A 12,595-nucleotide genomic window follows, 5' to 3' on the forward strand; every position below is an offset into this window, starting at 1 on the left:
GCGTTAGCTCACTTAAAACAACTGAATATATGAGTTCACTTTATCCTGTCAAAGTAGAACCTAGGGCGGCATGGTACCCAGCTGGGGTCCACAGGGACCCTGAGGCAATGTTCATGTCTCAGTCACTTATGCTGAGCTCAGCCGTTTTTATGTCTGTCTGAGATCATTAAAACGAGGAGGGCAGGGAGCAGAAAGCCCTGTGGAATGAATGGTGTGATGGAAACACCACTAGAGTTTACAGGGCTCCACCAAAATCATGGATTTAGGGGTTCACTTAAAACGCTGCCTGTCTCCCATCGTCACCCCTCCCATTAGTAGTCTTTGGATCGGAGCAAGACCAGTTGCTTGGAGTTTGAGCTTTCTGGAGGGCGCCTCCAGAGAAGTTTCTCCATGCTGATGATCCCAAGAATATTTTAGTTTTCCTTGTTAAGTCATTTGTTTTCTTTGCTGCTGTCCCACTACCATTGAGACTAGGCCCTGTGACGGGGCCTACTGCCCCTGAAAAAGGAACATGGATTCAGTCCTGGATGGCTTCTCTAGGCCAGACCCAAGTCCACCCACCTCACATGGGCACAGGCTCAGGATTTGCCAAGCAGCTTTGATATTAACTTAAGGCAGCAAGATTAGAAAAGGCACTGCTGCCCCACAGGACTGCACTGTGCAGCCTGAGCCCGGGGAGGTAGACAAGCTGGGGGCCCAGGGTCTGTGCCTGCCCATCCCGGGGACGGTTGCGGGACCCTCTGCTCCCCAGCCCAAGCCTGCTTCCCCTTCCAGAATCCTCAGGCTTCAGCCAGAGGGAGCGGTGGTTTCTGTTTTAAGGGTGGGGACCTGGGATTCCCATAGCCCCTCACAATTTCTTGGCATTTAAAGGTGACAGAGCCTGTTGCCTAGAATGAGAATAGTCCAAGGGAAGGGACTGTGCCTTCCTCCTGGGGAAGGATGGAAAGGAAGGAGCTAGTTAGTTGTTAGTTAGTTGATCCTCACACATCCTGAAAAACATTCATGGAAATGTAGTAATGCCATTTTATAAACAGGAAAGCTGCGAAGCTGGATGTGCCATCACACAGTGGAAGTAGAATTTGACTGGGGCCTGTCTGAATCTCATTCTTGGCCCTTTCCTGCATCAGTACTGCCCAGACCTCAATCATTCCCATAGCACCATCACCATCTTTGCCAATCTTCATACTACATACCGCTACATGTATATGTAAATATATTCTTAAATCTACTCATTGTTTAAAAACATAAAAAATATGTTTATATAAAAATATAAATATATTCTTAAATCTACTCATTGTTTAAAATATAGTTTGATGTGCTAGTTGCATTTTTCCAATATGCATTAAAACAAATAAAAGAATCGTCCATCCACGCGTCACTAGCATGCTGCCCAAAGTGCATCTCTCACACTAGAGCAGCAGTTCCCACGATGTGGTCCCCAGATCAGCGGCAGCAACGCAGCAGCACCTGTGAACGTCTTAGAAATGCAGATTCTCAGGCCCCACCACAGACCTGTGAATCGGAAGCTCTCGGGGTGGGGCTCAGCAATCTCTCCCTCAAACTCTTCTGTGACCCTGATGCCTGTTAAGGTTGGGAGCCGCTTTGCTAGAGTGACCACTTAAGAGTGTCCTGGTCATTTCACCTGTGCGCCTCCCAGACCCTCCAGCCACACCCTGCTCACCCCACCTCTGGCCTTTGCCAGAACCATCTGCCCCTCCTGGATTACTCTGACCTCCTCTTCTCACAGTGTCATTATGAGGACAGAGCACATGAAATCAGACTCAGCCTTTCATGGCTGAGTTCGGAAAGACAGTGATTATAATGTGATGAACATCTGCGTCAAGGAAAACACCTTGAAATTTACACATGAGCATGCAAAGCTGTCAGAGGTGTTTGAACCACAGCAACTCTGCCTCAAATAGGAGCTGGGTAAAATGAGGCTGAGACCTACGGTGCTTCATTCCCAGATGGTTAACGCATTCTAAGTCACAGGATGAGATAGGAGGTCGCCACAAGATACAGGTCATAAAGACCTGATGAAACAGGTTGCAGTAAAGAAGTTGGCCAAAACACACCAACACCAAGATGGCCACAAGAGTGACCTCTGGTCGTCCTCACTGCTACACTCCCATCAGCACCATGACAGTTTACAAATGCCATGGCAACGTCAGGAAGTTACCCTATATGGTCTAAAAAGGGGAAGCATGAATAATCCACCCCTTGTTTAGCATATTATCAAGAAATCATCATAAAAATGGGCAACCAGCAGCCTCAGGCTGCTCTGTCTGTGGAGTACTCATTCTTTCACTTCTTGCTTTTTAAATAAACTTGCTTTTGCTTTGCACTTTGCTTTTCTTTCTTGTGTGAGATCCAAGAACCCTCTCTTGGGGTCTGGATCAAGACCTCTTTCCTGTAACAAAGTGGCAGTGCTTGCTTATTTTGCTGTGACTCCTCGGGCCAGGATTCAGAAATGGTGGAAAGGACCTAGCAAATAAGTGAGTTCCACATTCCCTAGAGCTCTGCTGTCCGGCAGAACTTTCTGCAATGATGGCAATGTTTCATATCCACACTGTGTTGGGAGACAATTCCCCATGGGTCTTGTGCATTTCTACACATTTTTTATATTTTTTTAGGCAGAGTCTCACTCTGTCGCATAGGCTGGAGTGCAGTGGCACAATCTTGGCTCACTGCAACCCTCACTTCCTGGGTTCAAGCAATTCTCTGCCTCAGCTTTCCGAATAGCTGGGATTACAGGCCCAGGCCACCATGCCCAGCTGATTTTTGTATTTTTGGTAGAGACGAGGTTTCACCATGTTGGTCAGGCTGGTCTTGAACTCCTGACCTCAAATGATCTGCCCTCTTCGGCCTCCCAAAGTGCTGGCACTACAAGCGTGAGCCACCACGCCCGGCCGCATTTCTACACATTTTGTAAGCAGAGGCACTGCCTTTGTTCTGGACACCTTTCAAGGATGTTTGTGCTAATATGTAACCAGCAGTCTTGGAAGACAATGTCTTCCTCCAGCACAAAGGGCAGGTGCTCACTGCACATTGCAAAAGAACCAGGTTTCCTAAACTCGGGGTTCCTTTCTTGTATGGCAACCCACTGTGCGTGTGGGTAGCATTGGGCCTCATTCATGTTGCCCTGTGGGAATTGGAGCTCAGGAAACTAGAGCAAGAAAATGCTGATACTCGGCCGGGCGCGGTGGCTCACGCCTGTAATCCCAGCACTTTGGGAGGCCGAGGCGGGCGGATCACAAGGTCAGGAGATCGAGACCACGGTGAAACCCCGTCTCTACTAAAAATACAAAAAATTAGCCGGGCGCGGTGGCAGGTGCCTGTAGTCCCAGCTACTTGGGAGGCTGAGGCAGGAGAATGGCGGGAACCCGGGAGGCGGAGCTTGCAGTGAGCTGAGATCCGGCCATTGCACTCCAGCCTGGGCGACAGAGCGAGACTCCGTGTCAAAAAAAAAAAAAAAAAGAAAGAAAATGCTGATACTCTGGTTACTGATATTGCTATAAATAATAAAGTTCTTTGTCTCTGACCCAGGAGTCTCACGTCTTCTGCCAGCATCCATGAAATGGTCAGACTAACTTGTTAGTTTGCAACTGTGGTAAAATATGTGACCCTTCATATTTCTTGATACATCATCTAACACATGCATTGAGCACTTTAAACGTGGCTAGTGTGACCAAAAAAATGAAATTTTAATTTGATTTTAAATAGCCACATGTGGCTAGAGGCTACCATATTGGACAGCACAGTTTAGAATGCTCAGGCATAGACTGGAAGAGCCATTGGTCAGGGCTGCTGTAGAGGGAGCTGTAGGATTGACACTTAGGTGATTTCTAGGTTGTTTTCAGTATTTGAGTTTTGATTCTGTAGCTCTAGGAAGAGTAGCATTGTGGAAAGGCCTAGGGTAGAGAGGTGCCCTTTCTTTTTATTACATCCAGAGAGGTTTCCTGGTATTGTTGAGAGATGAAAGTAAAGCAAAATGGGGGCTGAGTTTGGAGACTGGAGATGAGATGTTTCTGGTATAGAATTTAAGCCTTTTGAAGGAGGCTCAGAGGCCAGAGAGAATATATGGCCACAGAAGATGAGCAAACCAGGGGTCCTTGAAGAATTTACTCAGCTCTGCCCTCCCTTCCTTCCCCCAGCTTGAGAATCTCCCCCATCTCCTCCTGGCTGGCCCAAGTCTCCTTGGACCCCGCTTGGCTTCCCAGGCCTCTGCCCCTCTCACCTCCTGGCTCAGAACAATCTCCTCTTTGATTGCTGGCTCAGGCCCCACTGACTGTCAGGTCATCTGTACCTAATCAGGAGGAGCAGGGGCCTGAAGGATGATAAACGGGGCTTCTCATTTCAATAAAGTTTGTGCAGAATATTAGAAACAGCTGTGGGACTTGGCTGGCTGTGCCAGAACCTGTGGGGGCCTAGTGTTTGGGGGAAGAGAGTCGAGATGGAGAACACCAGGGCAGAAGTTTGTTTAAAGGGTGCTTTGCTACCTAGGGCTGGCAAAGCCAGTAAGCTTAGTTCAACACCAGCCCCTGCCCGGAGCCCTAGGCCTGGACCAGCCTGGAGAGTGCTCTGGAGTTGGAAGACTCAGGGCGCGGCCAGGCAGGTCTGGATTACCCAGCAGGCGTTTATTTACCTTTATCGTCATTTATTTTACAAATACCACATAGATTTCTCTGCAGATTGCTTTTCTCACCTAACAAAACATTGTGCAAATCCCTCTAATTTATTCTTTTTAAAAAAATCATGGTAAAATGCACATAACATAAAATGTACAATCTTACCCATTTTCAGGTGTACAGTTCGGTCGTGTTAAGTATATTCACATTGTTGTGGACCCCATCTCCGGTACTTTTTCTCTTCCAAAACTGCAATTCTATATCCATGAAACAACTCCCCCTGTTCCCTCCCTCTCTAGCCCCTGGTAACCACCCTTCCACTTTCTGTCTCTGTGGTTTTGACTGCTCTCGGTATCTCATCTAAGTGGAATCCTAGAACATTTGTCTTTCTGTCATGTACTGTTTTAAAAGTTGTATAACATTACATTATATGGGTATATATATGTATATCATTCAATCAATACTAATGGTTTTGCCACTACAAAAAAAAATGCTATGTTTTTGTATGCATATCCTCAAATACTAAAGCTTGCTTTTTTTTCCCTATAGTATAATTTCTAAGAATTACATAGCTCAGTCAAAGAGATGTATATTTTTAGTTTTCGTATATTTTACCAGGTCCCTTTCTCAAAAGTCTGGGGTAATTCACATATCCACCAGCTGTGATTAAAGGTGGTTTCTCCCTCATCTTCTCCAGCTCTCGGTATGATCATTCTTATTAAGTCTTGCTATTCTGATAAATAAAAAGCAGTATCCCATCTCTAAAATTTGCATTTCCTTGACTCTTAGTGAGGTTCAGCATCTTTCCATAAATGTATTGTCCATTTGGATTTTTCTCTTCCATGAATCACCTATTTCTATCTTTTGCCTATTTTTCTACTAGTTATTTTTCTTTCTTATTGACAGACAGGATTTTTGTGTACCAGAAATTAACTCGTTATTGGTGGTACATATTGAAATATTTTCTCCAGTCTATAGTTTGTCTTTTTTTTTTTTTTTTTTTTTTTTTTTTTGAGACGGAGTCTCGCTCTGTCACCCAGGCTGGAGTGCAGTGGCCGGATCTCAGCTCACTGCAAGCTCCGCCTCCCGGGTTCACGCCATTCTCCTGGCTCAGCCTCCCGAGTAGCTGGGACTACAGGCGCCCGCCACCTCGCCCGGCTAGTTTTTTTTGTATTTTTAGTAGAGACGGGGTTTCACCGTGTTAGCCAGGATGGTCTCGATCTCCTGACCTCCTGATCCACCTGTCTCGGCCTCCCAAAGTGCTGGGATTACAGGCTTGAGCCACCGCGCCCGGCCTATAGTTTGTCTTTTGACTTTACATATGGTATCTTTTATCTTTCTGGGTTTTTTTTGTGTGTTTGTGTGTGTTTTGAGACAAAGTCTCACTCTGTTGCCCAGGCTGGAGTGCAGTGGTGCGATCACAGCTCACTGCAGCCTTGATCTCCTGGGTTCAAGCCGTCCTCCTACCTCAGCCTCCCAAGTAGCTAGGACTACAGGCATGCACCACCACACCTGGCTAATTTTTGAATTTTTTGTAGAGGCAAGGTTTTGCTGTGTTCCCCAGGCTAGTCTCGAACTCATAAGCTCAAGCGATCTGCCCACCTTGGTCTCCCAAAGTGCTGGAATTACAGGTGTGAGCCACAGCCACTGCACCCAGCAATATCTTTTTTTTTTTTTGTAATATAAAGTCTCACTCTGTTGGCCAAGCTGGAGTGTAGTGGCGAAATCTCGGCTCACTGCAACCTCCACCTCCTGGGTTCAAGCAATTCTCCTGCCTCAGCCTCCCGAGTAGCTGGGACTATAGGCATGTGGCACCATGCCTGGCTAATTTTTGTATTTTTAGTAGAGATGGGGTCACTATGTTGGCCAGGCTGGTCTTGAACTCCCGACCTCATGATCCCAGTGGTATATTTTATCTTTCTAAAATGTAAGCATCTTATGTCTCTCTTTTCCTGTGTAGCTTCTGGATTTTTCTATTTTATTTAGAAAAATCTCTTCAAACTCTAGATCATATAGTCTCCTAATATTTTTGCTCATGAAACTGTTTTAAATGTTACATTTAAAACTTTCAGCTCTCTGAAATTTCGTTTTAATAATTTAATGAGGAAGAGATCTTAACCTTTTTTTTTTTTCATTCAGACATAGAGCCAACTGTGCCTATACAATTTATTAAAGAAACCATAGTTGAATCCACTGGTTTGAAATACCACCTTTATTGTACCCTATAATCCATACGCACAGGGATAAATTTCTGAACTTTGTTCTATTTCTGCCCCACGGGGCTATTTATCTTGTCCTGTACTTTTAATGTACGATTTGATGCCAGTAATTTTATAGTTTTCCTTAGGCCACTTATAATATTTCTTTGCTGCTGTTGTTTTCATCGTTACCATTATAAAAATTTTTCCAGCTGTCAGAGCCTGGGAATGTCAGTAACTTCAAAACAGGCCAGAATAAAGCCAAGAAGGGGAGGGATGGGCCCGTTCCTTACCTGCCCAGGTGCCTTTCCAGGAATCAGCAGAGGCAGTGACCAGACAACGATATTGGGTGAGCACCCACTATGCATTCAGCATTGCTCTTACCACTAACGACAAGGCTGAAAGACCAGAACTTCCAGCACCGCGGTAACAAGGTTCTTATTTCTCAGCTCGGGACCTGTATCTTCTATAGTCAGTTTTGCAATGTTGGGCTTGGACCCTGCCAACTCCATTTCTGCTTTGCCCATCACTAGAGGGAGGCTGCAAGCGGGACAGGAAGTGTGGACAGGCTCCTTCCTGTTTGCATCTGTGTGTTCCCTTTTAGGGCACCCCAGCAACACATCTTCACCCCAGGAACAGCAGGCCCTTCCTGGAGCAGCACCTGGTCCAGTTTGCAGTGTTTACAACACTTGCAGCTTCATCATCCCCCCCACCCCAGCCCTGCACCCCTACCTGAGAGACCCCAGCACCAGCTGGCAGGTGCCCCTTCCACAGAGGTCTGGGTGCAGGAGTCCTTCCTTCACACCCAGAGACCCCAGCTCCCACTGAGTTGCGCCCCCTCCTCAGATGTCTGGGTCACAGGCTCTGGAACCCTCCTTTAAAAATCTTCCTTAGGGTTCTCCAGCCCTGGAGTGGTAGCTGCTCCTGCAGTTGCAACTCCCAGGAAGCCTTACTCTTCTCTCCTTACCTAATTAACAACTTCATACCTCATTACCAGTTCCTTATGCTGAATTCTCTTTTCAAACTAACTGGTGTGTGGTTTCTGTCTCCTGACTGAACCCCAGTTGACATAGGTAATGAGGAATTGAACTTTTCTGGGAAGTGAGGGCTGCCTCTCTTGGCCGCCCTGCTGAGAGCTCCCTTCCCTCCTCCATTCCCAGAATTATTTGGCTGATGGTCACCAAGGAGACGGCTGACAATTTCCAGTTGCCAAGCCTCACCCTGGAGCTCTACAGAGACATTATGGAAACTCCCCACTCCTTCCTGCTCCCCAGCCAGGGAACTTGGAGCATCTAGCCAGGTTGGGTGGAGGGCACTGGGAGGGGAGGTGACAAGCCTGAAGATGGAGAGAGCAACTAGAAGTTTCCCTGGGCCCTGGCTTCCCCGACAGACCTCAAAAGTCTGGCCCACCCTTGAAGGCTACGGCCGGCCCGGTGGGCATCCCCTGTACTGCGTCCAGACAGACTCCTACCAGAGCCCTCCAACCAGACCTTCAACAACAGAGAACTCTCCCTATATTGTCATTCCCAGCCTGGTAGCAGCACCATTGCCAGATGGGGCAGAACCCAGGAAGAGCCTGGGAACTGAAGTGCTAGGAGTGTTTCCTGGGGGAAGGAGCTGCAGCTGTCCTGAGCACTCTGCTCATATCAGATGGCACTCAAATGCACTGAGAACTAGTGCCACAGCCCAGGAAACAGCAACAACAACAACAATGCTAACAACAATAATAGTAGTGGTGTAGAAGGTGTGACTCTTACTCTACAAACTTAGGTGCACAAAAATGTCCATTTCTCTATTTCACTAAAATCAAGTAGAGTTGAGTTCATTCCTGGGGCTCCTGCCTTTTCTCCAGTGTCCCACCAGCACCTGGGGGCTTTTTGCTATGTTTTTAATGTGTCCCCAAAATTCAAGTGTTGCCAATGTGGTAGTATTAAGAGATGGGGTCTCCAAGAGGTGGTTAGGCCATGAGGGCTCCTCCCCTGTGAATGAGAGTAGCTGCCCTTATAAAAGGGCTTGACAGAGGGAGTTTATCCCTTTTTGCTCTGCTGCCTTCCACTGTGTGGGGACATGGCCTTCGTCTCCTCTGGAGGCACCATCTTGGAAGACACCATCAGCCCTCAGCAGACACCGAACCTGTTGGAGCCCTGGTCTTGGACTTCCCAGCCTCCAGAACTGTGAGAAAACAAATTTCTGTTCTTTATAAATTACCCAGTCTCAGGTATTCTAGTATAGCCTCACAAATTGACTAAGAAATTTAGGAGGAACAAAACCAAGGGAAGGCCTCTAACTGCTGGTCCATCGTGGTGGTTGTTGGCCTGCTCATTGTCCAAGCCTTCTGTGGGCCTGTGCAGTCAGCAATAGCTCTCCAGTCCTGTACGCTCTGGGATCCTGGCCTGCTGTCTCCAGACTGTTCTTCTCCCAGGTACCTAGTGACCTCTGACCTATCCCCAAACTCAGGAAAATCTCTTCCTCTCTGTTCCAACTGCCCCCAAAGGCACTCTCCTTTCTCCTTCTCACCCCTTCAACCACCCAGCACACCTCACACAACTTTTACGAAATTAGGAAGATGTTAACGTCTATGTCGAGCAGGTACAGCTTCTTCCCTCCAAGAATCCCCGTGGCAATGCAGGGCTAGAGGCCTGGTGAAAGCAGCATCTGGTCTATTTTTGTGAGGTAGTTTAAGATAACCCAAAGACATTGGGACATCTCATTGCTGAATGTTTTAGTATTCATTAAAAAATAGAAACATTGTCTTACACAATCAAAAAAACTATTCTCACATAAAACAAAATTAATTTTCTAACTTTTTTTTTTTTTTTTTTTTTGAGACTGAGTCTTTTTCTGTTGCCCAGGCTGGAGTACAGTGGCACGATCTTGGCTCACTACAACCCCCACCATCCGGGTACAAGTGGTTTTCATGGCTCAGCCTCCTGAGTAGCTGGGACTACAGGAACACGCCACCACACCCAGCTAATTTTTGTATTTTTAGTAGAGAGAGAGAGTTTCACCATATTGGCTAGGCTGGTCTCGAAATTCTGACTTCAAGTGATCTGCCTGCCTCAGCCTCCCAAAGTGCTGGGATTACAGGTGACAGCCACCATGCCTGGCTTCTAATATTGTCTAATAAACATTTAGTCCCATTTCACGGAGGAAAAACTAAGACTTGAAGCGGGTGAGCAACTTGTTCATCATCACTCAGCTAGTGGATAACAGGGCCAAGATCCGAACCCTGATGTGACTCCAGCTCTCCTCTTTCTTCACATGTCTGAACAGCAGCTTATACGCTCTTACTAATCCACCATGTGGCTCTCACAACAGCCCTGAGCAGTGTCAGGATGGGCATTGCAATCATATTTTTAACCAGTCAGGAAACAGAACATGAGTGTTTTGCTCCATGTGCCCAGATAGGGTTGGTTGAGAAAGGGCCCCCGGAATGGAAAGCAGATGGAAGGAGGGTTAGTTCCCAGGCAAAGCTGGTGCCAGAAACTAGGCCTCCTTCCCCACGGCCCCAACAGGTGCTCTCCCAGGACTGTCACTGCCTGAGCCTCGGCCTGTGTCTGCCTCCCCTTCCTTCCTCTCCTGATCCGTTCACCTCCTGTTCCCAACCCTTCCATCCAGGGCCTCCTTCATTTCCTCTCTGGTCTCTAAGGATCAGTTTATAAAGTGACTAGGCAGTGGCCCCTGCCTGTCCTCTGTCCCTGTTGTCCTCCTTCCTTTCCTCAGCCGTGAGCACAGCCGGGGACACATTGCCTGTGGAGCCTCTAACCCATTTCCTCTGCAGCCCTCAACTGGTCTCCTGCTGGGGTACCGGAGGGCTGGGCTGGCCCGACAGCACACGCGGAGAAGCCATTTGCTCCAGAAGCGTCTGCTTCCCTCCCCAGCCCAGCTGTCCCTGTCCTTTCGCGTGCCGCTGCGCCAAAGCCCTGTGATTTTAGAATCAGGGTTCAAAATGGTCGCAAGGCCGGAGAGCTGGCTTAAAACCCACAGCACAAAAGGAGAGGCCTGTAGGTTGGCTCAGAGGCACAGGGATGTGGTGCAAGACAAACGTCATCTGTCCCTGAGCTTACCAAGTACCCATGGTCTGGTGTAGCTGCTGCCCGTGCACAGCGGAGGGTCCTGGAGAGGAGGCAGCTGCAGGCATCTGGTGCTTATTCCAGCCGCACCACTGCCTCGTCCAAAGACACAGGGAGACTCAGGGAGCCACTGCTTCCTCTCAGAAGAGCCAGGTGTGCCCAGTCGTCCTCAGGAGCCAGGGGAGGCCCCAAGGGAGCGGTGTAGCAAACATGCCCTGATACAGGATAAATGTTAGCTGGGGGGGATTCGTGAAGCTCAGTAAATAACTGAGCAAGACTTCGAGCATTCTTGTCAGAAAAGAGGGGACTTAGCAGTTCTACAGGCCCCTGAGTGAGCCACAGTCTCAGAGTGGACGGGGACAAACCAGAGAATGTCCAAAGATGGGGAGCCACCTGGGGCACAGAAAATCAAGTCACGGGAAGAAAATGGAGAATTTGAGCCCATTCATAAAATATGAATAGCAATGCTTTCTCATGGGGTTGTGGGGAACCGCTGACACATGCCTGGTGTATATAAGTGTACCACAAATGGTAACTAGTATTATTTATTTAGGTGGAGAAGAGAAGCTGCACACGCAGTTTCAAATAGTGAATGACTTTCATCTGAAAGTGGGATTTGAGTAATTTTACAAAACTTCCGTGAAAGAATTTCCCAAGGATAGAAGTGTCAGGGAAGCAGATTTTCATTCAACTTAAGGAGGAGGGCAAGAGCTAACACTGATCCAGTGTATCTATGTGCCATGCTGGGTGCTTGGGAGGGGCTTAATACTGGTGGTTGTATGTCATTTGTCCAATAACTTGAACAGGGAGTTATTATTATTATCTTCATTTCACAGCTGATGGCCACAAGATCAGACAGAGCGGGTTGCTTACCCAAGGTCCTGCGGCGCCCACCTGACGTCCCCCAGGAGGAGCTGCAGGGCCTTCTCTCTAGGAGGTGGCAGAGGGGCTTCCTGTGTGCAAAGGAAGGTCCCACCATCCCTTTTGGAACCTCAGCCTGGTCCTGCAAAATTTCACCTCACACTACTGGAGTCTAGGTCCCGAGTCCCTCCTTACAACCCCCTCATTTCTGAGTTCAGCTGCGAGGCCACTCCGGGGACGCCAGGTTGCCCCTTCGTCCACACAGTTGCCTGTCCTTCCCTCCAGGCTGTTGTGGGCCCTGGGGAGCCAGGCAGGCTGGGGATGGAGGCCGCGCAGCGAGGGTGGAGAGTACAGGCCCTGAGCAGCAGGGGACGATGAGAAGCAGGCACCAGAACCCGGGAATCCACAGCTTTACCTGCTCCAGGGCCCAGCTGCTGGGCTTGCACAGTGCAGACCACAGCACCCGGTGACATCGGCTTGGCTAGAGCTCCTTTGGAAGTGAGGAAGGAGGGAAAGAGAGGATCTCTTGTCAGGCCTCCAACCCTGCCACCAGAGGATGGAAAAATCTGACCCCATCCCTGTGCCTTAAACTTAGACGCTCAAGAAACATTTATTCAATTCATTGTTTACGTTCTTCGGTTAAGGGGTATAAGTAAGTTTAACAGGCAGGAGCTATACATGCATAATCCTATGCGTTCCTCTCAGGAAAACCATTAAATAAAGGAAGAAATTGAAGCTCAGAGAAGTTCTGTAAGATGCCGAGGTCACGCAGTAATAGAGATCAGGTGTGTTCTCACTACTGAGCTTTCTTGTCTCTCAAAACAAGGAACCAGCT

The sequence above is a fragment of the Macaca fascicularis genome, chromosome 14, assembly GCF_037993035.2.
Source record: "Macaca fascicularis isolate 582-1 chromosome 14, T2T-MFA8v1.1".
Taxonomy (NCBI): domain Eukaryota; kingdom Metazoa; phylum Chordata; class Mammalia; order Primates; family Cercopithecidae; genus Macaca; species Macaca fascicularis.